Consider the following 26,372-nt stretch of genomic DNA (forward strand, 5'->3'; position numbering starts at 1 on the left):
TTTTGCATTCCAGACAGACTTTGAGAAATCAAATTGACTTGTTGAGTCAATATCTTGTTCTGAGCCAATATGGCATTCAGAGTGTCAATCTCAAGAACTCCTTTCTTCTGACTAGTCCTATTGTTCACAGGATTTCTTTCAGAAGTGTACATGAATTGGTTATTTGCAACCATTTCAATCAATTCTTGAGCTTCTGCAGGCGTCTTCTTCAGATGAAGAGATCCTCCAGCAGAGCTATCCAAAGACATCTTGGATAGTTCAGAGAGACCATCATAGAAAATACCTATGATGCTCCATTCAGAAAGCATGTCAGAAGGACATTTTCTGATTAATTGTTTGTATCTTTCCCAAGCTTCATAGAGGGATTCTCCATCCTTCTGTCTGAAGGTTTGGACTTCCACTCTAAGCTTACTCCATCTTTGTGGTGGAAAGAACTTTGCCAAGAAGGCATTGACTAGCTTTTCCCAAGAGTCCAGGCTTTCTTTAGGTTGAGAATCCAACCATATTCTAGCTCTGTCTCTTACAGCAAAAGGGAATAGCATTAGTCTATAGACCTCAGGGTTAACCCCATTAGTCTTGACTGTGTCACAGATTTGCAAGAATTCAGCTAAGAACTGATGAGAATCTTCCATTGGAAGTCCATGGAACTTGCAATTCTGTTGCATTAGAGAAACTAATTGAGGCTTAAGCTCAAAGTTGTTTGCTCCAATGGCAGGGATAGAGATGCTTCTCCCATAGAAATCAGGAGTAGGTGCAGTGAAGTCACCCAGCACCTTCCTTGCATTGTTGGCATTGTTGTTGTTTTCGACTGCCATTTGTTTTTCTTCTTTGAAGAATTCGGTCAGGTCCTCTAAAGAGAGTTGTGCCTTGGCTTCTCTTAGCTTTCTCTTCAAGGTCCTTTCAGGTTCAGGATCAGCTTCAACAAGAATGCCTTTGTCTCTGCTCCTGCTCATATGAAAGAGAAGAGAACAAGAAAATGTGGAATCCTCTATGTTATAGTATAGAGATTCCTTGAGGTGTCAGAGGAAAAGAGAAATAGAAAGAAGAAGGAGAAGAAGAATTCGGACTTTAATTAGATAAGGTTCGAATTGTGCATTTAGAAGGAGTAGTACTCCATAAATAGAAGGATGTGAGAAGGAGGGAAGTAATCTTTTCGAGAATTCAATTAAAAGATTTTGAAAACATTTTGAAAATTTGATTGAAAATTTTCAAAAATTGAAAGTGGAAAAGAAATCAAGTGATTTTTGAAAAAGATTTTGAAATTAGAAATCAAAAAGATTTGATTGAAAACTTATTTTGAAAAAGATGTGATTGAGAAGATATGATTGGTTTTAAAAAATGTGATTGAGAAGATATGATTTGAAAACAATTTTAAAAGATTTAATTTGAAAACAATTTGAAAAGATATGAAAAAAAAATATTAATGACTTGCCTAACAAGAAAAGATATGATTCAAACATAAAACCTTTCTTAATAGAAAAGGCAAAAAATGTTCAATCAAATCATTAATTGTTAGTAAGTATCTTTGAGAAAGGAAAGAAATTGATTTTGAAAACATTTGATTGAAAAGATATGATTTGAAAAAGATTTGGTTTTGAAAAACTTTGAAAACTTGAAAAAAAAATTGATTTTGAAAACAAAATCTTCCCCCTAGCACCATCCTAGCGTTAAACGCCCAGAATGGTATACATTCTGGCGTTTAACGCCCAAAATGCTACCTTTTTGGGCGTTAAACACCCAACCAGGTACCCTGGCTGGCGTTTAAACGCCAGTCTGCCTTCTTCACTGGGCATTTTTGAATGCTCAGCTTTTTCTGTATAATTCCTCTGCAGCATGTTCTGAATCTTCAATTCTTTGTATCATTGACTTGAAAAGACACAAATTAAAAATATTTTTGGATTTTTAATAATCAAAATGTAACAAGAATCAAATAACAATGCATGCAAGACACCAAACTTAGTAGTTTGTATACTACTGACACTAACAATATGAGAATGCATATGAGACACACAAAATACTTCAAGTCAATAGAGTTCAAAGATTAGAACACAAAAATCATCAAGAATTACTTGAGGATTCTTAAGACACATGAATGAATGCATGCAATTGACACCAAACTTAAGATGAGACACTAGACTTAAGCATGAAGCATCAAATATTTTTGGTTTTTATGATTTTGTAAATTTTTTTGTGTTTTTCGAAAATTAAGTGGAAAAAGGTATCAAAATTCTCAATGAGAATTCCAGGAATCAGTGCAATGCTAGTCTAAGACTCCGGTCCAGGAATTAGACATGGCTTCACAGCCAGCCAAGCTTTCAAGGAAAGCTTCGGTCCAAAACACTATGGAGGAAAATTCTCGACTTGGCGAAGCCTCAAGGTTCGGTTCTGCCTACCGAGATAAAGAATCCAAGAAAAAGGAGGATCGCTCCGGAGAGAAAATCAAAAAATATCATAACTATACTCCTCTTAGGGTATCCTTGGTAGATGTTTACAAAGAAGTCTGCCATACAGAAAAAATACCTCCAGCTCGGCCCTTTAAAGGCAAAAGAGGAGGAGAAAATCGGAATGAATACTGTGAGTATCACCGACTTCGAGGGCATTCCACTAACGAATGCTTCGACTTGAAAAACGTCATAGAAAAACTAGTAAGAGAAGGAAAGCTAGATCGATTTTTGGCCAATCGGGATGACGAACCAATAAAAAGAAGAAGGGATGAGGATGTTGGACGATCTGAACAGTCACCTCGCACACCGGAAAGACACGTTCACGTAATACACGGCGGATTTGCCGGAGGAGGAATCTCCAAATCATCCCGAAAGCGACACCTCAAAGAAGTATACCACGTCGAAGGAAAAAAGGAACCCCAGACATCCCAGCAATCACGTTTACCAAGGAAGATGCATCCGGAATCATCTCGGGACACGACGACCCAATGGTCATTACGATCATATTGGCAAACGCCAACCTTCACCGTACATTAATTGACTAGGGAAGCTCTGCCGACATCTTATTCAAAACTGCCTTCGACAAACTCGGTCTAGATGAAAAAGAGCTAAGAGCATACCCGAACAGCCTGTTCGAACTAGGAGATGCCCCAGTTCAACTGCTGGGATACGTATCACTGCATACAACCTTCGAAAAGGGGAACCAATCCAGAACACTCAAGATAGACTACATCGTGGTCGACGTAAGCTCAGCCTACAATGCCTTAATAGGTCAGACAACGTTAAATTAACTCGGCGCAATAGTTTCAACCCCACATCTATGTATGAAATTCCCAACTGCGAAAGGGATAGCTACGATAAAGGCAGATCAAAAAATGGCGCGTCACTGTTACAACGAAAGCCCAAACCTCCGAAGTGAAGGAGGAGAGTTCCACACAATTAAGCTCGGTGGAGCTCAGAGGCGAGAAGAATTCTGACCACAACCCGAAGGAGAAGTAGAAAGAATCCAGATCGGAGACAGCTCGGATAAAACAACTAATATTGGCACGATCCTGAAAGGAGACGTAAAGGAATCTCTAGTACGGTTCCTACGAGATAATGTCAATCTCTTCGCATGGAAAGCTGCCGACATGCCAAGTATTGATCCCGAACTAATGAGCCACAAATTGGCAGTCTATCCGGGATCCCGGCCGGTACAACAAAAACGAAGAAAACTTGGACCAGAATGAGCTCAGGCTGTAGAAGAACAAGTACAAGTGCTACTTGAGGCCGGGTTCATAAGGGAAGTCAAATATCCACTATGGCTAGCAAACGTCGTCTTAGTGAAAAAGTCAAATGGGAAGTGGCGAATGTGGACCGACTACACCGACCTCAACAAAGCCTGCCCAAAAGACCCCTACCCACTCCCAAGCATCGACGCTCTAGTGGATGCTTCATCAAGATATAAGTATCTCTCATTCATGGACGCATATTGAGGGTACAACCAAATCCCCATGTATCCACCTGATCAAGAAAAAACCTCGTTCCTAACACCGAAAGCAAACTACTATTACGTTGTGATGCCTTTTGGTCTCAAGAACGCAGGAGCTACTTATCAAAGGCTAATGAATAAAGTTTTCTCAGATCACATCGGAAAAATCATGGAAGAATCCTACAATGGGCAATCGAGTTGTCCGAATTTGACCTCCAATACGAGGCGCGTACAGCAATCAAATCGCAACACCTGGCCGACTTCATCGCAGAATTTACAGACATCCCGAAAATCCCCATAGAGTGGTACATATACGTAGACGGATCCTCGAATAAAACAGGAAGCTGTGCAGGTGTGATAATTGAGAGCAACCAAGGAACTCAACTTGAGCTCTCCCTTAAATTCAGATTCCCAGCCTCAAACAACCAGGCAGAATACGAAACACTATTAGCTGGTCTGAAGCTGGCTAGGGAGGTTGGAGCTCGGAAACTCAACATCTATAGTAACTCACAAGTCATTACCTCACAAATAACAAGAAGCTACCAAGCCAAAGATCCGACCATGAAAAAATATTTGGATAAAACCAAAGAACAGCTCGGGCAACTTGGGGAATATAGGATCCACCACATACCTCGTGAGCAAAATGCCCGAGCCGACGCCCTTTCAAAATTAGCCAGCACCAAACCAGGGGGCAACAACAGAAGCCTCATCCAGAAGGTATTACATAACCCGTCAATAGCGGAAGAAGAAAGAATCCTAGCCATAATAGGTCGGGATCAAGGATGGATGACCCCCTGGTGCGCGAAATTGTGAACAATACTTTTCACAACTCTCATAATCCCTGGTCATGAACTCCAAAAACTTGGTGGTTCAATTCCATGGCATTACACAACTTCGCACAACTAACCAGCAAGTGCACTGGGTCGTCCAAGTAATACCTTACGTGAGTAAGGGTCAATCCCACGGAGATTGTTAGCATTGAAGCAAGCTATGGTCATCTTGTAAATCTTAGTCAGGCAAACTCAAATGTATATGATGATGAACGAAAATAATATAGAAGATAAGGATAGTGATACTTATGCATATCATTGGTGTAAGAGCTTCAGACAAGCGTATGAAGATGCCTTCCCTTCCGTCTCTTTGCTTTCCTACTGTCTTCATCCAATCCTTTCTTACTCCTTTCCATGGCAAGCTCGTGTAGGGTTTCACTGTTGTCAGCAGCTACCTCCCATCCGCGCAGTGAAAGCTAATGCACGCACTCTGTCACAGTACTGCCAATCACCGGTTTGGTTCCCTCCCCTACCGGAATAGAATCACTCTTTTGCGTCTGTCACTAACGCCCAGTAGGTTACAGGTTTGAAGCACGTCACAGTCATTCAATCATTGAATCCTACTCAGAATACCACAGACAAGGTTAGACCTTCCGGATTCTCTTGAATGCCGCCATCAGTTCTTGCCTATACCACGAAGACTCTGATCTCACGGAATGGCTGGCTCGTTTGTCAGGCGAGCACTCGGTTGTCAGGCGATCAACCATGCATCATGCAATCAGAAATCCAAGAGATATTCACTAAGCCTCAGATGCTTGTAGAACAAGAATGGTTGTCAGTCACCTTGTTCATGGGTGAGAATAGTGATGGGCGTCAATCATCACCTTCATCATGTTGAAGAACAAGTGATATCTTGGACAAAGAACAAGCGGAATTGAATAGAAGAACAATAGTAATTGCATTAATACTCGAGGTACAGCAGAGCTCCACACCTTAATCTATGGTGTGTAGAAACTCCACCGTTGAAAATACATAAGAACAAGGTCTAGGCATGGCCGAATGGCCAGCCTCCCAAAGAGGGTTTAATCATCAAAACATGATCAAAAGATCTCTCTAAAAGCTCTCTATACAATAGTAAAAGGTCCTACTTATAGAAAACTAGTACATAGATGAGTAAATGACATAAAAATCCACTTCCGGGCCCACTTGGTGTGTGCTTGGGCTGAGCAATGAAGCAATTTCGTGTAGAGACTCCCCTTGGAGTTAAACGCCAGCTTTAGTGCCAGTTTGGGCGTTTAACTCCCAATTAGGTGCCAGTTCCGGCGTTTAACGCTGGAATTTCTTGAGGTGACTTTGAACGCCGGTTTGGGCCATCAAATCTTGGGCAAAGTATGGACTATTATATATTGCTGGAAAGCCCAGAATGTCTACTTTCCAACGCCGTTGAGAGCGCGCCAATTGGACTTCTGTAGCTCCAGAAAATCCACTTCGAGTGCAGGGAGGTCAGAATCCAACAGCATCTGCAGTCCTTTTGAGTCTCTGGATCAGATTTTTGCTCAGATCCCTCAATTTCAGCCAGAAAATACCTGAAATCACAGAAAAACACACAAACTCATAGTAAAGTCCAGAAAAGTGAATTTTAACTAAAAACTAATAAAAATATACTAAAAACTAACTAGATCATACTAAAAATACACTAAAAACAATGCCAAAAAGCATACAAATTATCCGCTCATCACCCCCATAATAAACTACCTCAAAACAGAAGAACTCCCTACAGATGAAAAGGAGGCAAAGAGGCTGAAAAGGGAGGCACAGTACTACACTATCATAAACAACACGCTGTACAAAAGAGGGATATCAACACCTTTACTAAAATGCGTACCAACTTCCAACACAAAGGAAGTCTTGGAGGAAGTACACAGCGGCATTTGTGGAAATCATCTCGGAGCGCAAGCTCTCACCAAAAAGATACTCCGGGCTGGATTCTATTGGCCAACTCTACAAAAGGAGGCTACAGAATTTGTAAGGACATGTCCACCATGCCAGAAGCATGCCAACTTTCACATTGCCCCACCAGAAAAGCTCATCAGCGTGACCTCACCCTGGCCATTTGCGAAATGGGGACTCGACCTTCTCGGACCCTTCCCACAGGGATCGGGACAAGTAAAATTCCTCATAGTAGGAGTAGACTATTTCACAAAATGGATCGAGGCAGAACCCCTGGCCAACGCCACCGCTCAAAGAAGTCGAAAATTCCTATATAGGAACATCATTACGAGATTCGGGGTACCATACTCCATCACCACGGACAACGGTACCCAATTTACAGACGCAGGCTTCAGAAAATTGGTGGCCGACTTGAACATAAAACACCAGTTCACCTCCGTCAAACATCCCCAAGCTAATGGACAAGTCGAAGCGGCCAACAAAGTCATATTGGCCGGACTAAAGCGAAGGCTACAAGAAGCAAAGGGAGCCTGGGCCGAGGAACTTCCATAAGTCCTATGAGCGTATCGAACAATCCCCCATTCTACTACAAACGAATCACCATTCCGACTAGCATATGGAGCGGAGGCAATGATTCCAATAGAAATCAAAGAAGGATCTCCCCGAGTAGTCCACTACAATGAACAAGCAAACTCCCAACTTCAGAGAGAAGAGCTCGACTTGTTACCCGAAATCCAAGAAAGGGCTCGGATCAGGGAAGAAGCTCTAAAACAACGAATGGCCTCCAGATATAATCAAAAGGTAGTGCCGAGAGGTTTTGCAGAGAATGATCTCATCCTAATCAGAAATGACATTGGAACAACTCGACCCGGAGAAGGAAAGCTGGCAGCAAACTGAAAAGGACCCTACCGAGTCATTGAAGTACTGGGGAAGGGCTACTACATACTCTCCGAGTTTGAGGGACGAGAGCTTCCCCGATCATGGCACGCCTGCAACCTAAGAAGGTACTACAGTTAGAAAAGGTAAAGGACCTCACTAAATGGATGCGCTCTTTTTCCTGAAAAGGTTTTTTAATGAGGCACCATGTAGAGACCTAGATCGTACCCGACTTAAAGGGACAAGGAAATTCCCACATGTATATATTTGCATTTTTTCTTTGAATAAAGTTTATTTAGATATTCTACAAGATTCCAAGACGCATTAATCTGAAGTATTCATCGTCCGATTATAAAGCAACAGGTCGGCAGAAAGTGAAAAACAAATTCACTGCGCGACCACGATAAAGACAATCGTCCGATAACGGTGAAAACGCGATTCACCCAAAAGACGATCTAAAGACGCCAACCATTTTTCTACAAATTGGCAAAGATAAACACAGAATAATGTAAGAAGTTATCGAAAGCAATCCAAAAAAGAACCTGACGAGGTCTTACGGATAGCTAATATAATAACTTAAAAGACTGGTCGACGTTCAGAAGTCGGACCAAGTCAACCCAAGTTATAAGTAAACCCTGGAAAGAGGTATGGCCAACCCTATTAAAGAGGATTACTTTAACTTAGAAGGGCCTGACATAACAAAAGTCAGTCCCAAACTAAAAAGTTATATAAGTAGTCCCTGAAAGGGATCTGACAAAGATCCAAGAAAGAGGACTACAAAAAATAACTTAAAAGGAGACCGATATAACCAAGTCAGACTCCTACCACTAAAAAAGTTATACGAGTAGTCCCTGAAAGAGATCTGACAAAGATCCAAGAAAGAGGACTACAAAAAATAACTTAAAGGAGACCGATATAACCAAGTTGGACTCCTACCATTAAAAAGTTATCAAAGTAATCCCTGGAAGAGACCTGACAAAGGTCCAAAAAAGAGGATTATAGAGATAACTTAAAGGAGACCGACATAACCAAGTCGGACTCCTACCACTAAAAAGTTATCAACATAATCCCTAAAAGAGACCGAGTAAAGGCCCAGAAAAAGGGATCTCAAAAATAACTTTTGAGGGGGACCGACATAAAGAAATCGGTCATAATGCGCTAAAAATACAAACAAGAGCGAGGAAAACTGATAAACAAGTAGGACCCCCCACAGGCACGGCCTCAAAGGGATCCAAGCTACAAACGATAAGCACACAAACAACCTAAAGAGGCCAGACAGCAAAATTTCAACAGATATCATGCATAATACGATAAAAGCTTCAAGTGGTCACCACAAAACCAACCTCGGAAACTACTTTTGTTTTTCAAAAAGAGTTGCAAGGCAGACAACTAGAAGTGTCAAGAAGAACAAACAAAACAAAGTTCAAAATCCCACAAACCGGGCTATTTACACAAAATATCCAGAAAAAGATCAGCTAAAGATCGGGAGCTTTCCCGGCAGCATCAGTATGAGGAGAAGGAGGACGAGTCTGAAGGGGCACAGCATCTACGGTCCCATCTTTCCAGTTCAGAATCTGGCATTCCGGATCAGATGTAACAGGGGGAGCAGAGGAGGTCGACACCTTAAGAGAAGGCACGGGGGTAGGATCAGTCTCATCATCATCCTGGTCATCAGGGACAATCTTACCATCTCTCATGACATTATCCAGGCTGATGAGAGTCAAGTCAGCATCAGGAGCAACAACCCAGAACTGCTCCATCAGGTTCTCGGAGGCAGCAGTTACGCTACCCACAAGGTGACCCTGAAGCTCACCATAATTAACCCGAGCTATTTCCAACTCCTCCCGAAGGCGCATCAATTCCCTATAAGCCGAGACATAGCTATCCTTATGTTTCAATGCCATGTCTTCGGCCAGCTTCAAAAAAGCAGCAAGGGCAATAGAGCTGGCCTTTTCACCCTCCAGTTCCTTCTCCACCTTAGCCAACTTCACCTCCAACTCCTCCTTCAGACCCTTGATTCGATCAAATTCTGACTTGGCCTCCTCCATAAAAGATTTGGTAGCATGAACCGGAATCCCCTGAATTGTTCGAAAAATAGCCGCACCCATATGGGCCATCTTCACACTATTTTGGGTAATAAAATACAAATGCTTTAGAAGAGACACGTCGTCCATGGAAAGCCCACCATAAGGGGTAATTTGCTGATCAACAAACTCAATGGCATCAAAGTCTGGAGCATCCAAGTTAAAGGGCTCGGATGTTTTTTGCTTTTTCAAAGGTGGGGCACCAGAAGCAGTAGCAGAAGTTTGAGGAGGATCGACCTGATGAAACTGGGAAGTAGGAATTACTTTCCTTGGCCCAAGGGAACTCGGCACAGGGGGCTTCAGGGGGACCTGTGAAGATCCCTCGCCGGCCACCTTGGCCGAGATGTTCAGAGCAGCAGTTGCCTTCTTTGCCCTTTTGAAGGCCTTCATAGAGTTGTTATTCTTTGATATCTCTACAAAACACAAAAACAGTCACGACAAAGAGTTACAAAAGAGGAAGAAAAAGGAAATAAGAACAGAAACAAGTCAGACAAATAGACAAACAAATACCCAAAGCAGTCCGAACCAAGGACGGATTAGTCAAAAATCTTTTTGTATCAAGATGAGGTGGTTTCCCCCAGAGATCCTCAAGAACAACTACAAAAGCGCGTTCGACATCATCAAGCATCTCCCAAGTATAGCAAGACACTTTTACATCCTTCTGCCACTCTAAAGGGAAGGAGGGCTCGTCATTTTCATCAAGAAAAAAGGGGCGGGCCCCCTCAACAGCTCGAACTCTAAAGAAGTAGTTCTTGAAGTCCTTAAAGGACTCATCATACATCGCGAACACTTTATGGCCTTGGGCGGACCGGAAAGAAACCCAAGAAGCTTTCTTTTTTGAAGAACCGCCAGGCTTGGCAGAAACAAACAAGTAAAGAAATAAAGTCTGGGAAGGTGTTACATCTAGTTCACGGCAGAGAAGTTGAAAAATTTTAATAAAACCCCAGGAATTTGGGTGAAGCTGGGATGGAGCAATATTACACGACCACAACAGGTCGGTTTCAAAAGCAGTAAAAGGAAAAGTAACATTCAACTGGCTAAAAAAGTATTCATAGGCATAGAAGAAGGGACGCTTCCTCTCAATGGAAGTCGGAGAACAAACCCTCTCATTAGAATCAGGAGCAACAAGCTCGTAATCCCCCTCGTGAGCATTATTGCCACAAATCCTATGACGCTTCCTCATCTCTATGCAAAATTCAGCGTCCACAACGGAAACACACAACAAAACAAGAGAGTCCAGCCAATCAGACATCCCCTCGGGAACTCTGGAAGACATCTCTACAATGTTATTGCGAGAAGACATGAGGCCAACTAAATCCTACAAGTAAAGAAAAGAAAATAAAGTTACTACAAACATCTCGGACAAAGGGGAAAACAACTCGGTCAATACTTCTGAGGCAATGAAAAGCAAGAAAAGGAAAACCCCAAGACTCAAACCAAAGTCCTGGGGCATCCTTTGGAGGCAGCAATAATGCAAGGTTTCCAGATCACATCCCAAGCATTTCTCAAAAAAAGGATTCAAAACAACAAGCGCTTTTCATCAAAGAAAAAACACAGCAAATCATTACAGAGCCTACCAAACAAAACATTCCCAAAGCAACAAAGCATAGGACCATTAAAGACGCAACCTTTTTTGAGAAAGATCAGACAGGAAGCAACCTCCAAAAAGTAAGAAACAGATACGGATCTTCTACCCATACCAAAAGCAACCAGAAAGCAACAGTAAAACCCCAGAAAGCCTCAACAGAAATTCCAAGAAAAACCACAAGAAGGGAGATAAGAAAAGCATATCACAGCAACAAGTAAAAGATCGCAAAAAGATCCAAACTTTCAAACATGCAAAATCAGAACTATCACCAAAATTAAAGGCGAAGCTACGGAAAAAGCAAGAAAAGCTAGTACCAACCTGGAAAAGAGCAGCAAGCTTCAAAGAGGGAAGACGAAATCTGGAAATGCCTTCTCACGAAGAATGCGAACAAAAGTAAATGTCGCCAGAGAACACCAAATGACGCCGCAATGAAAGGGAACCTGAAGTACAGAAGCAGAGAGTGGAGAGAACTGAGAAAAGAAGTTACGAAAGAGCAAAGGAGAGAAACCGTTTTCAGGTGTTTTCAAAATCGAAAGTAAAGAGCCTAGGAGAAACGGGGCAATTAATGCTCAAAATTAAAAGCATTAAACCCTCGCACGTTCCCAAAAAAGCGCCGGTGCAAAGGCGCGCATTTTCTAGTAGAAAACGTTCTACATTCAAAAGCTGATACAAAGGAATCGATAAAATGCTTGAGTTCGGCTTCACCAAAGAAGGACCGAAGTCTAGGACTCGGCCTCAAAAAAGAAGACCGAGCTCAAGCAGGGGCACTATTCATACCCTGGGTCGAGCTGTCCGACCCGGGATGTTCTACAGGCAAAGCGACCGACCTCTTCAGGTCAGGACAACCCGACCTCTTCTCAAAGAGCTCGGCCAAGTCACAGGAAAGCCCAAACAAAGGGCCCAAATAGAGGAACACGCCCCAAATCCTAAGGCAGCCCAAGCCTACAGAGAGAAAGGCGGTTCCCTTAAAGATAAGATGACATCACTTAAAGATAAGATAAGATAAGATAACTAACTTATCTTATCCACAGAAGGCCACATCTCACCCTTATAAATACACTGGAGCACCCAGGTATAACTCATACTCTGATTCTACTCAATACCTGCTTAACACCCTTGCTAACTTAAGCATCGGAGTCTCTTGCAGGTACCCCCCACCCTCCGGCGACGAAGGATCAGCACCCCCAACAAGTCCAACAAGTCGGACACACCAGCTCCGGCCGATACCCACCTGCCGGACACGTCGGTTCCGACCAACACAGGCGATCTCATCTAAGATCGACCTACAGTTTCAGGTAACCCTCGGAACAGTATAATAGTCCATACTTTGCCTGAGATTTGATGGCCCAAACCGGCGTTCCAAATCAGCTCAAAACTGCCCGGCGTTAAACACCGGAACTGGCACAAGAATGGGAGTTAAACGCCTAAACTGGCACAAAAACTGGCGTTTAACTCCAAGAGAAGTCTCTACACGAAAATGCTTCAATGCTCAGCCCAAGCACACACCAAGTGGGCCCGGAAGTAGATTTTTATGTAATTTACTCATCTTTGTAAACCCTAGGCTAGTTCTCTACAAATTAAATAGGACCTTTTACTATTGTATTCTCATCTTGGTAGCTATCTTTGAGTAGTCTTATGCTATCTTAGATCATGGGGCTGGCCTCACGGCCATGCCTAGACCTTGTTCTTATGTATTTTCAACGGTGGACTTACACACCATAGATTAAGGTGTGGAGCTCTGCTGTACCTTGAGTATTAATGCAATTACTATTGTTCTTCTATTCAATTCAGCTTGTTCTTGTTCTAAGATATTCATTCGTACCCAAGAACATGATGAATGTGATGATTATGTGACGCTCATCATCATTCTCACTTATGAACGCGTGCCTGACAACCACTTCCGTTCTACAAGCAAACAAGGCTTGAATGTTTATCTCTTGGATTCTTTAATCAGAATCTTCGTGGTATAAGCTAGAATTGATGGCGGCATTCAAGAGAATCCGGAAGGTCTAAACCTTGTCTGTGGTATTCTGAGTAGGATTCAAGGATTGAATGACTGTGACGAGCTTCAAAATCCTGAAGGCTGGGCGTTAGTGACAGACGCAAAAGAATCACTAGATTCTATTCCAACCTGATTGAGAATTGACAGATGATTAGCCGTGCTGTGACAGAGCGCATTGAACATTTTCACTGAGAGGACGAGACTGTAGCCATTGACAACGGTGATGCCCAACATACAGCTTGCCATGGAAAGGAGTAAGAAGGATTGGATGAAGACAACAGGAAAGCAGAGAGACGGAAGGGACAAAGCATCTCCATTCGCTTATCTGAAATTCTCACTAATGAATTACATAAGTATCTCCATCTTTATTTTATACTTTATTCATATATCATCCATAACCATTTGAATCTGCCTGACTGAGATTTACAAGGTGACCATAGCTTGCTTCATACCAACAATCTCCGTGGGATCGACCCTTACTCGCGTAAGGTTTATTACTTGGACGACACAGTGCACTTGCTGGTTAGTTGTGCGAAGTTGTGATAAAGAGCTGAGATTGCAATTGAGCGTACCATGTTGATGGCGCCATTGATGATCACAATTTCGTGCACCAGGCCACTATGGCGAATTATATATCAAATCGAAGCTCCGGACGTTAGCTTTCCAACGCTAGTGGAACCGCATCATTTGGACCTCTGTAGCTCATGTTATGACTGTTTGAGTGCGAAGAGGTCAGGCTGGACAGCTTAGCAGTTTCCTCAACTTCTTGTATTCCTTCCACTTTTGCATGCTTCCTTTCCATCCTCTAAGCTATTCTTGCCCTGTAATCCTTGAAATCACTTAACACACATATCAAGGCATCGAATGATAATAAGAGAGGATTTAAAATTAACTAAATTAAGACCAAAGAAACATGCTTTCAATCATAGCACAAAATCAGGAAAGAGAATGTAAAACCATGCAAATCATATGAATAAGTGGGCAAAGGCTTGATAAAAATCACTCAATTAAGCACAAGATAAACCATAAAATAGTGGTTTATCAACCTCCCCACACTTAAATGTTAGCATGTCCTCATGCTAAGCTCAAGAGAAACTATAAAGGAGTGAAGAGGAATGATAGAATGTATGAAATGCAACCTATCTACGTGAATGCAACTACATGCAAAATGTTTCTACCTACTTGGTGAAAAGTAAATAAATCTTTCAAGAACAAATATAAACCGGATTTCACTAATTCAAATTACAAAATACAGTACAATGAACTTGCAAGAAGAAGATAGCTCCTAAAAGTAGGGAACATAGAATTGAGCACTGAACCCTTACTGGTAGTGTATATCATTCTAACTCTCAAGTTTCTATGGTCAATTATCTCAATTCTCTACTAATCTTGCTTTCTATAGCTTGCTCTTCATCTAACAATTAACAAAAATTTAATGCACCAATACACAAATCAAGAGGTCTTTTAAGGGTTGTAATGGGGTTAGGGTCAAGGTAGGATTGTATTTGGCCAAGTGGACTAAAATCTGAATCCTTAATTAACATAAACTTTCCGCCTAACTTAAGACAATCCATTTAATTAAAATGCAAAATCTAACTTCCCATTAACTGTGTTTTTCACATATTCATGCATCCTCAATTTGTGTTCAGAACATATGCATTAATACCAACACTTACTTTGGGGCAATTTATCCCCTTTTATTATTTGCTCTTTTCTTTTTCTTTTTCTTTTTTTTTTATTTTTCTCAATGCATATGATTAAAGTATTGAATGCAATAATATGTGCTCAACTATTATTTTGCACATTTTTCACTAAAATATACAACACCCAATTATTCAAACCAAATATTTTCAAACCTAACTCCCCCACACTTAAATCATGAGCACTTTTACTAGTCTAAGCTAACCAAGGATTCAAATTAAGGACATTATTATTTTTCGCTTAGAGTTAGTAATGAGCTAAAGTAAAGAACAAATGGGTATATTAGGCTCAAATTGGTTTGCAAAGGATAATGAAAGGGTAAGGCCATATGGATATGTAAGCTTAGTGAAACAAAGGCCTCAATCATATCGGTGCATGCATACATCAAACAATGGAAATATAGAATTAAGCAAGACAAAGATCATAATTTTAGAGAGAAAAACACACACCAAAAATAATATATTGGTTGATAAAATGTAACCAATCAAAATAGGCTCAAAATCTCACTGGTTTCGTGTGTTCGAGGTCTAAACTATGTTCCAAAATAATATTTCTTCATACAAGTTTTTCCAAAAAGTTTTATTCAAATTAGTGAAATGCTATAAAAATTTTCTTGAAAAAGAGAATGTTACTTCAACCAAGTGGTAAAATATGCACAAAATAAAACAGACATGCAATCAAGCATGCAAATGCAACAATGTAAAACAAAAATTGGTGTTGAAAAGGGACTAACTAACCCGTGGAGATCGGTATCGACCTCCCCACACTTAAAGATTGCACCGTCTTTGGTGCATGCAAAGATGTGCAGGTGGCGGGGGTTGTGGTTCCTCAGCTAGTGCTTTTTTGTTCCTTTCCTTGCCAGTGGTATGGGAGTAGCTTTCTCTTTACCTTTCTTGGTGGCCATCCTGAAAGGAAACGAGAAAAGACATTAGCATTCAAGGGTTATAGCAAGGAAAAGAATAGGAAAGGTGGTAATGAATGCACAGGTATGGATAATGATGTGAACACATGGTCATGACTACATGTGGCAAATCAATAATGGAAATATAGCAAGTGCATGTGAGAAAAGTTGAATGCAAGGTGTTTATTGGCATGCCGGCAAAGGGCATGAGTAGCATAGGTCAAGCATTCAATGTCCAAATTAGATTACCAAGTCTCTCAAATTAATAATATGTTTGTAAAAACAATTATATTTAAATAATAAAATAGAGAAGGAGTTATGTAAAAAGCAGGCATTTAGAGTAGTAGAGCTCAAAGAAATCTAAAAATAAGGTATGGAAAATATTAATTAGAACATGCAAGCACCCTTATAATAATATATAATTGTTTAAACAAATCACAAATAATCCATGAGCAAGATATGGGAAATAATGACCCAAATAAATTTTCAACACCAATTAAAAGAAAAAAGAAAGAAAAAGAAAGGAAGGAAGAAAGAAATAAGAAGGGAAAGAAAAGATTTAGATTTGGGAAAGAAAAGATAAGATATTTGGCTGCTCTGGATAAGTTGTGCGGCGCAAGCGACACAGACGCGTGGGGAACACGGTCGCGCGACTTGCGCTTAAATTAATCGACGCGGTTGTGTCGGTCACGCGGACGCGTGACGCATTTTGTGCTACTGGCGCGAGGGCAGCCTCGCGTTCGCACAACTCTCTGTTCAAAATTCATTATTGCGAAATTCCAGGATGACGCAGTCGCGTAGTCGACACGATCGCGTGAGTGGCCATTATAGGGATATGACGCGAACGCGTCAGCCATGCGTCCGCGTGGTAAGGCTTGTGCTTCTAGCACGAGTTCAGCCACGATCCAGCTCAACTTTTGTCCATACACCCTTTTTACGTCGATTTACAGGGCACGCGGCCGCGTGGGGGACACGGACGCGTGGGTGGCATGTTTCGCATGTGACGCGGACGCGTCAGCGACGCGGTCGCGTGGGTCAAATTTGTGCTAAAGGCACGCCTCCAGCCACGCTCTCGTGTGACTTTCTGTTCACTTTTTGTTTCTCCCTAAAGCACCTGCGACGCAGACGCGTCAGCGACGCAGACGCGTCAGCGACGCTGTCGCGTCCCGTGCGATTTTTTTTATAATGCAGTATGAAGAATGCAATGCTTAATATGAATGCTATGCAAGTATGCATGATTTCAAGTTCAATCAAAACTCAAAAACAAACAAAACAGACTAGAACTAAAACTGAAAAGGGAACGATCATACCATGGTGGGTTGTCTCCCACCTAGCACTTTTAGTTAAAGTCCTTAAGTTGGACATTTGGCGAGCTCCTTGTTATGGCGGCTTATGCTTGAACTCGTCCTGAAACTTCCACCAATGCTTGGTCTTCCAATAAGCTCTATCAATACTAAGTAAATTCCTCAAGCTTTGATGGAGTTCTTTATAAGCTTTGAGCTCCCAAAATTGATCCTCATATATTCCCGGATCCCAAATCTTGTTTCTACACCCGTCTTCAAGTTGATCATCATTGTTTCAGCCGGGTGGCTCAGCTTTAGAATTCTCACTGAAGCGTCTAAACAACTTCCTAGACCCATTCAATTGAGCTTTACACCAACCTTTGCGTTTAAACTTAAAGCTTCTAACCATAATGAACCTTGCAGGGCAATTCTTACCACTGACCATCTTCCTCTTACTCTTAATGCACAAAGAGTTCTAAGTTGACCATCCGTCTCCAGTAGCCCATATTCAAGTGGAATTAGAAAGCTAAGGGATATGAATTTTACCCACTTGAATGTTGTGAAGGATGATGGCAACTTAGGGGGAGGTGTTTCTAATGAACGTGCAAGTTCCACTCCCTTGTGCTCTTCTTCAACATCTTCCATCTCTTTGCAATCTTCTTCAATATCAACCTCTTCCTCTTGGTGGATTTCTTCCAATTCAATCTCTTCTTCATTGTTCACCATGGGCATGGGAGATTGTGCTTCTTCTTCTTTCATCTCCATGTCAAGTCCAATGGGAGAGGACACAAATGTAGATAAGAATTCATCAATGATCGAATCCATCTCTTGACCATCCCTTTCAAAGTCTTCAATCATGAGATGCCTTGGAGGTTGTACACCCTCCTCAACATCAGTCTCAAACATCTTTGAAGGAGGTTGTATAACTTGACTTCCCATGGAGGTTCAGCATCTCCTAAGTCTTCAACCACTGCCTCCTCTTTTTCTTCAATAATTCCAGCTTCCCCCACTTGTTCCAATATCAAATCGTGCTGCTCACTATCCACCGGAGTGCCCAATTTCTCCTTCCTTCTACGTTCTTTAGTAGATTTCCCACATGAAGCCATGGGGGTTCTTTGAATGTCTGAACGTCGAAAATGTAATTGATTTCTGTCTTGATCCAGGTATTTAAGTATGAAATCGTATTCATCCTTGATGATTTTCTGTTCAACCATTTCTTCACCTTCGAGTACAAAATCCTCCTTGTTGTCTTCCTTCACTAGTTCTGCAACCGCGCTGTCAACTTCAAGGGTCTCTACTACCTTCACCTTTAGTGCCTCCTCTAGCTCCTTATGAAGTATGGATTCGCGAAGATGATCCTTTCTCTCTTATTCTATGTCAATAGTATCAGTGGGATCATGTTGCTCTTGGATTGATGGATGTTGGCGCTCTTCCATGGATGGTGGTGATGGGATGGGTGGATCATTATGTGGTTGAGATGAAAGTGCAGTGGAGCTTGAGGATTGAATATTGGGTGTAGAGGGTTGGCCCATGCGGGATATAAGTGCTTGAAGAGTAGAGGTGAGACTAGTGATAGAGGCAAGTTTGCTTTCCATGGAGGTTTGGGGTGGATAGGAGGGTTCATTTGTTGGGAGAAAAGGTTCATAACACGGAAGTGGTTCCTCTTGATAAGGATATGGAGATGGTGTATATTGAGGTGGTGGTTCTGGGTATGGTTCATATGGTGGTTGGTGTGGTGAATAAGGATTGGGGTCATATGGAGGTGAATGGTGGAAAGGGGCTTGTGAGTGTGGTGGTTCAAAGTTATGTTGTGAGGATGGTCTCTGAGCATACGGTGGGGCTTGTTGGTAGCTACTAGGCGTTCCACCATATCTATCAGCTTGGTATGCATTGTAGGATGGTGTTTGTCTATGATATCTTGGAAGGTGTTGTTGCCTAAAGGGTTGATCAGATCCTCTCGGCTCTGTCCATCTTTGATTGGTCTGACCTTGATGCATATTCCTGTTATAGCTTTCTCTTCCTGCAACATAGTTGTAACCAGACTCATAGCCAAAGGGGTGAGAGTTCATAGTAGTAGAAGAAAATAAAAACAAAAACTAATCAAAAAGAAAATATTTTGAAAAAGATATGATTTTTGAAAAAGATTTGAAATTTGATTTTGAAATAAGATAAGATAAGATAAAAATTTTAAAATCTGAAATTTTTTTTTGAAAAAAATATTTACAATAACCAATAATAAGGCACACGTTTGCAATTCCCCGGCAATGGCGCCATTTTGAAGAACTGAAGATTGATGATTTAGAAGTTATAATAAATTCTCGTTGCAAGTATAGTTTCTAAACCAAGCAATGAACCTTTCTTACCAACGTTTTGGTTGTCACAAGTAACAAACCCTTTTAAAATTGATAACCGAGTATTCAAACCTCGGGTCGTCTTCTCAAGGAATTGCAGGGAGGTATGTTCTTATTATTGGTTATGGATTCTGTAAATTGGGGTTTTGAAAGTGGGGAACAAGTAAATTAAAGGACAAATAAAATAAATAATTGACTATAAAATAAACTCTTGGCAAGATATGAAGATTCGGAAGTCCTATCCTAGTTACTCCTATAAGAATGGAAGTTAATCCCACTTAGTTAACCTTTGCGTAAGCAAGGAAAAGTCAAGTGAACCAATTGGTTAGATTTTCCAAGTCCTAGCCAACTCCTAAGGAAAGACTAGAGTTAGTGGAATTCCAGTTAATTAGCCGACATAACAATCAATCATGAATAGTTGATAACTCAAGAGCTTCCAGTTAATCAATTAAAGCCAATAATATAAAAATCTAAATAAGAATCATAAATATCTGGAATACCTCAAATAACATTCATTCAAAGCAGTCAAATCTAACATGGAAAATATTCATAAGCCAATTGGGCAACATAAATCAAATACAAATAAAAGCATTAAAGTATCTCAAAGTAGAAGAGAAGTCAAAATAAAGGAATATTGAACCTGATATGAAGATGAGATAAATCATAATTTCTAAAAATCCTAATCCTAAATCCTAGGAGAGAGGAGAGAGCATCTCTCTCTAAAAACTACATCTAAAACCTAAAATTGTGAGTTATGAATGCATCATCTGATTCTGCTCTACTCCCAGCCTCTAATCTATGTTTTCTGGGCCGAGAACTGGGTCAAAAACAGCCTAGAAGTCACTTCTAGCACTTTCTGGTCCGTACAGGTCGTGGCCATGTGACGCGGAGGCGTCATCCATGCGTTTGCGTGGAATGAGATTCGCAGATGCGACGCGTCCGCGTGGAGTGCGCGTTCACATCGCCTATATGTACGGCCACTATGGCAAATTATATATCAAATCGAAGCCCCGAACGTTAGCTTTCCAACGTAAGTAGAACCGCGTCATTTGGACCTCTGTAGCTCATGTTATGACCGCTTGAGTGCAAAGAGGTCAGGCTGGACAGCTTAGCAGTTTCATCAACTTCTTGTATTCCTTCCACTTTTGCATGCTTCCTTTCCATCCTCTAAGCTATTCTTGCCCTGTAATCCTTGAAATCACTTAACACACATATCAAGGTATCGAATGATAATAAGAGATGATTTAAAATTAACTAAATTAAAACCAAAAAAATATGCTTTCAATCATAGCACAAAATCAGGAAAGAGAATGTAAAACCATGCAAATCATATGAATAAGTAGGCAAAGGCTTGATAAAAATCACTCAATTAAGCAGAAGATAAACCATAAAATAGTGGTTTATCAGTGTCAATTGCATGTTTCCAAATTTTCCCAAGATTTTCGAAAAATCTCATGCATTGTTTTCTTCATGATCTTCAAGTTGTTCTTGATAAAGTCTCCTTGTTTGATCTTAAAATTTTCTTGTTTTGTGTTTTTTCTTGTTTTTCATATGCATTTTCGGATTCTTAGAATCGAGAGTTTAAAAATTTTTAAGTTTGGTGTCTTGCATGTCATTCTTTTCAAAAAATTTTTCAAAAATAAGTTCTTGATGTTCATCTTGATCTTCAAAGTGTTCTTGGTGTTCATCTTGACATTCAAAGTATTCTTGCATGCATCATTGGTTTTGATCCAAAATTTTTATGTCTTGAGTCTTTTTGTTATTTTTCTCTTTCTTCATTAAAATTCAAAAAAAAATAAAAAATATCTTTTCCTTATTTCACTCATAAAATTTGAAATTTTAGGTTGACTTAGTCAAAAATTTTTAAAATTTAGTTGTTTCTTGTTAGTCAAGTCAAAATTTCAATTTAAAAATTCTTTCTTTTCAAATCTTTTTCAAAAATCAAATCTTTTTCATTTTTCTTCTTAATATTTTTGAAAATTTTAAAATTGATTTTCAAAATCTTTTTCTTTTTTCCATCTCATATTTTCGAAAACTTTACTAACATTTAAGGATTTGATTCAAAAAATTTCAAGTTTGTTACTTTCTTGTTAAGAAAGGTTCAATCTTTAAATTTTGGAATCATATCTTGTAATTTCTTGTTAGTCAAGTCATCAATTTTAAAATCAAATCTTTTTCAAATCATATCTTTTTCAAATTTTAATTTCAAAATCTTTTTCTAACTTCTTATCTTTTCAAAACTTACTATTTCTTATCTTTTTCAAAACCACCTAACTACTTTTTCACTTCTCATTTTCGAAAATCACCTTCCTCTTTTTCAAAAACCTTTTTAATTAACTAATTGTTTCAAACTCTAATTTTATTTTATTCCTTTCTCAATTTTCGGATATTAAATAATTTTTAAAATAAAAACAAAAATATTTTTCCTTTTTCTTTTATTTAATATTCGAATTCCCTCTCTCTCTCTCTCTCATCTCTTTCTATTTATTTTATTTATCTACTAACACTTCTCTTCTACTCATAATTCGAACCCTTTCTCTCCCTCTACCTCATTCTTCTATTCTTTTCTTCTTCTACTCACATAAAGTAATCTCTATACTGTGACATAGAGGAATCCTCTTCTTTTCTGTTCTCTTCTTTTTTATATGAGCAGGAACAAGGATAAAGATATTCTTGTTGAAGCTAATCCTAAACCTGAAAGGACTCTGAAGAGGAAGCTAAGAGAAGCTAAAGCACAACACTCTGGAGAGGACCTGACAGAAGTTTTCGAAAAAGAAAAAGACATGGCTAAACCCAATAAAAATGGCGGAGGTGCAAGGAAGATGCTTGGTGACTATACTGCACCAACTTCCAACTTCTATGGAAGAAGCATCTCAATTCCTACCGTTGGAGCAAATAACTTTGAGCTTAAGCCTCAATTAGCTTCTCTAATGCAGCAGAATTGCATGTTTCATGGACTTCCATCGGAAGATCCTCATCAGTTCTTAGCTGAATTCCTGTAAATCTATGATACTGTTAAGACCAATGGGGTTGATCCCGAGGTCTACAGACTTATGCTTTTCCCTTTTGCTGTAAGAGATAGAGCTAGGACATGGTTGGAGTCACAACCTAGAAAAAGCCTGAACTCTTAGGACAAGTTGGTTAATGCTTTCTTGACCAAATTCTTTCCACCTCAAAAGATGAGCAAGCTTAGAGTGGAAGTCCAAACCTTCAAACAGAAGGAAGGTGAAGCCCTTTATGAAGCTTGGGAAAGGTACAAGCAATTAACCAAAAGGTGTCCTTCTGACATGCTTCTAGAATGGAGCATCATATGTATATTCTATGATGGTCTGTCCGAGTTGTCAAAAATTTCATTAGACCATTCTGCTTGTGGATCTCTTCATCTGAAACCCCTTGCGGAAGCCCAGGAACTCATTGAGATGGTTGCAAATAATCAGTCCATGTACACTTCTGAAAGAAATCCTGTGAATAATGGGATGACTCAAAAGAAAGGAGTTCTTAAGATTGATACTCTGAATATTATATTGGCTCAGAACAAAATACAGACTCAGTAAGTCAATATGATTTCTCAGAATCTGACTGGATTGCAAGCTGCATCCGACAATGCTAAAGAAGCCTCCTCTGAAGGAGAAGCTTATAACCCTGAGAATCCTGCAATGGAAGAGGTGAATTACATGGGAGAAGCCTATGAAAACACCTATAATCCTTCATAGAGAAATCACCCAAATTTTTCATGGAAGGATCAACAGAAGCCTCAACAAGGTTTCAATAATAATAATGGTTGGTGAAATAGGTTTGGCAATAGCAAACCTTTCCCATCATCTTCTCAGCAACAGACAGAGAATTATGAGTAGAGCCTCTCTGGCTTAGCAAACATGGTTTCTGATCTATCTAAAGCCACTCTCAGTTTCATGAATGAAACAAGGTCCTCCATTAGAAATTTGGAGGCACAAGTGGTTCAGCTGAGTAAAAGAGTCACTGAAACTCCTCCTAGTACTCTCCCAAGCAATACAGAAGAGAATCCAAAGAGAGAGTGCAAGGCCATTAATATGACCAAAATGGCCGAACCTATAGAGGAGGAGGATGGCGTGATTTCCATTGAAGAAGACCTTAATGGGCGTCCACTGACCAATAAGAAGTTGCCTAATGGGGAACCAAAGGAATCTGAGGCTCTTACAAAGACCATAGAGATTCCACTGAACTTCTTATTACCATTCATGAGCTCTGAAGAATATTCTTCTTCTGAAGAAGATGAAGTTACTACTGAAGAGCAAATTGCTCAATATCTAGGAGCAATCATGAAGCTGAATGCCAAGTTATTTGGTAATGAGACTTGGGAGGATGAACCTCCATTGCTCATCAATAAACTGAATACATGGATTCAGCAGACATTGCTTCAAAAGAAACTGGATCCTGGAAAGTTCTTAATACCTTGCACCATAGGCACCATGACCTTTGAAAAGGATCTGTATGACGTGGGGTCAGGTAACAACCTCATGCCTCTCTCTGTAATGGAAAAACTAGGGTCTTTGAGGTACAAGCTACAATAATCTCACTAGAGATGGCAGAGAAAGCAATGAAAAAGGCTTATGGACTTGTAGAGGATGTCCTAGTGAAGGTTGAAGGCCTTTACATCCTTGCTGACTTCATAATCCTAGACACTGGGAAGGATGAGGATGAATCCATCATCCTTGGAAGACCCTTCCTAGCCACAGCAAGGGCTGTGATTAATGTGGACAGAGGAGAGTTAGTCCTTCAATTGAATTAGGACTACCTTATGTTTAAGGCTCAAGGATCTTCTTCTGTAAACATGGAGAAGAAGCATGAAAAACTTCTCTTAAAATAGAGTCAGACAGAGCCCCCACACTCAAACTCTAAGTTTGATGTTGGAGGCCATAATCATGCTCTGAGCATCTGTGAAGCTCTGAAAAGAGCTCACTGTCAAGCTATTGACATTAAAGAAGTGCTTATTGGGAGGCACCCAATTTTATATTATTTATCTATGTTATTTATGTTTTCTTTAGGATAATGATCATGTGGAGTCACAAAATCAACTGCAAAAATTAAAGAAAAATAAAAAACAGCATCAAAAATGGCACACCCTGGAGGACGAGCTTACTGGCATTAGGATACCAAAATGGGCGTTTAACGCCCAGCCTGGCACCATTCTGGGTGTTTAAACGCCAGAAATGGGCAGCAGTCTGGCATTTAAACACCAGTAAAGGTATTAAAATGGGCGTTTAAATGCCTAGTCTGGCACATTTCTTGGCGTTTAATCGCCAGAAAAGGCAGCAGACTGGCGTTTATGTCATGACCCAAATCAAGTCATGACTGGCGCTCAAGGGACAATTCCCTCAGCAAGCCAAACGACCAAATTTTCAGACAAACGGACAGAATCTCCTCTGTTTCTAGGACCTTACCAATATAAATATTAAACCCCTGTATTAATAATAAACCTCCTTTTCCAAGGACAACAACAACAACGTACTCCAAATTACATCCACAACCAAATATATCCAAAATACGCATCATACATATATCAAGTTGATAACTAGAGTATATAGTTAAAACCATAAGTCTTACATAACCAAATCATAATTACTACCTAAACAGTTCAAGATTCAAAATAACATAACCCGCACGAGGATCCTGCCTGTGACATATGGAGCATTGACATAATCTAGATTTTGAGCAAAGGTTCCATTACATAATTACTTAGCCCTTGGAAAGAAGAAGGGCTCACCAAAATGACTAAGATCTACTGAGGGGCTGGTGGAATGGAACCTGGAATGACTCCTGTATCTGAAAAATATGAGAATATAATAGGGTGAGTTTTGCAACTCGGTGAGCAAACATTACATCTATAACCCACACGAGACAATACAGAATTTACCTTGAAAATTATATTTCTTTTCAGAGATGGGAAATTCATATTAATTAATTATACAAACAATAGATAAATAGTTAAGCGGATGAACTGAAATGGGAGTTCTCATTCCAGAAGTCAAATCAAATCAAATATTACACACCTAGGGCTGCTCCACCTCTAAGGGTAGCCCTTTCCTCTAGTGTGCCCGTACGGTATAACAGATCCAACGTGTGGCCTACACGTTAGGCTAGCAACGCCCCTACTAGCTGAGGTCTGAGCCAGATGCATCTAGGTTAACGTCATAACCGCCGTGAACTACGGTTTTCTAGTCAGAGTCTCCCAAACCAATCCAAACCAAATCACTTATAAAAATCTCTAGTGCTTATAACATACTACTAAATTCCATAGCAAATCAATATATATAGGATTGCATACTAAAATTTAAATAAGGTCAAATAAGAAAACATTTATACTTTACAAAATATATAAATATCGTCTCGTGTGTATTTTTATAAAATTGTAAGTTTCACAAATCAATATTTATTTTCAAAAATTCAGAAATAAAATATTTTCAAACTCCAAAATTAATTATTCAACATAGATATTGATAATAATATATTTAAAAACAATTATAGATATAATATCCACTCACAACTTATTCCAAAGAACCGGAAGCAACTCTGAGCGCGTCAACGAGCTACCAAATGATGTCCAATAACTCTACAACTCTAGAAATATGACAATAATGATATTTGTGAGCTACGAATATCGTCAATTAACATAATCTTACTCACCTTGACAAAAGTCCCAAATTTTCTAACCATAATAACCCTAATTCGGATTTTGCTATACCCACAAGTATAGGGATGCTAAAAATTTGAGATATAGCTAATTATTGAGTCAAAGAGTTACCTTGAAGCCTCAATAATAACCAGAACTCAAAAGTTGAATACTTTCTTCACTAAATAGGTTGAAGCTCCATGATTTAGGGTTGTGATAAAAGAAATTTGAATGAATAAAATAAAGAAGAGAAGAGAAGGAGAAGGAAGTAAAATGAAAGAAGTGGATTTAATGATAGTGTA

General features: G+C 39.9%; 2 non-coding genes across 2 annotated transcripts; one reads left to right on the forward strand and one right to left on the reverse strand.

The window, feature by feature from the left end:
* Positions 1-302: 302 nt before the first annotated feature.
* LOC130959478 (small nucleolar RNA R71) lies at positions 303-410 on the forward strand. The gene has a single exon (XR_009078555.1). It is a non-coding gene; the product is annotated as a small nucleolar RNA R71 (small nucleolar RNA).
* Positions 411-22,606: 22,196 nt separating this feature from the next.
* LOC130959670 (small nucleolar RNA R71) lies at positions 22,607-22,714 on the reverse strand. Its single transcript, XR_009078739.1, has one exon. It is a non-coding gene; the product is annotated as a small nucleolar RNA R71 (small nucleolar RNA).
* Positions 22,715-26,372: the final 3,658 nt, after the last annotated feature.

Source organism: Arachis stenosperma, chromosome 10, assembly GCF_014773155.1.
Source record: "Arachis stenosperma cultivar V10309 chromosome 10, arast.V10309.gnm1.PFL2, whole genome shotgun sequence".
NCBI classification, from domain to species: Eukaryota; Viridiplantae; Streptophyta; class Magnoliopsida; order Fabales; family Fabaceae; genus Arachis; species Arachis stenosperma.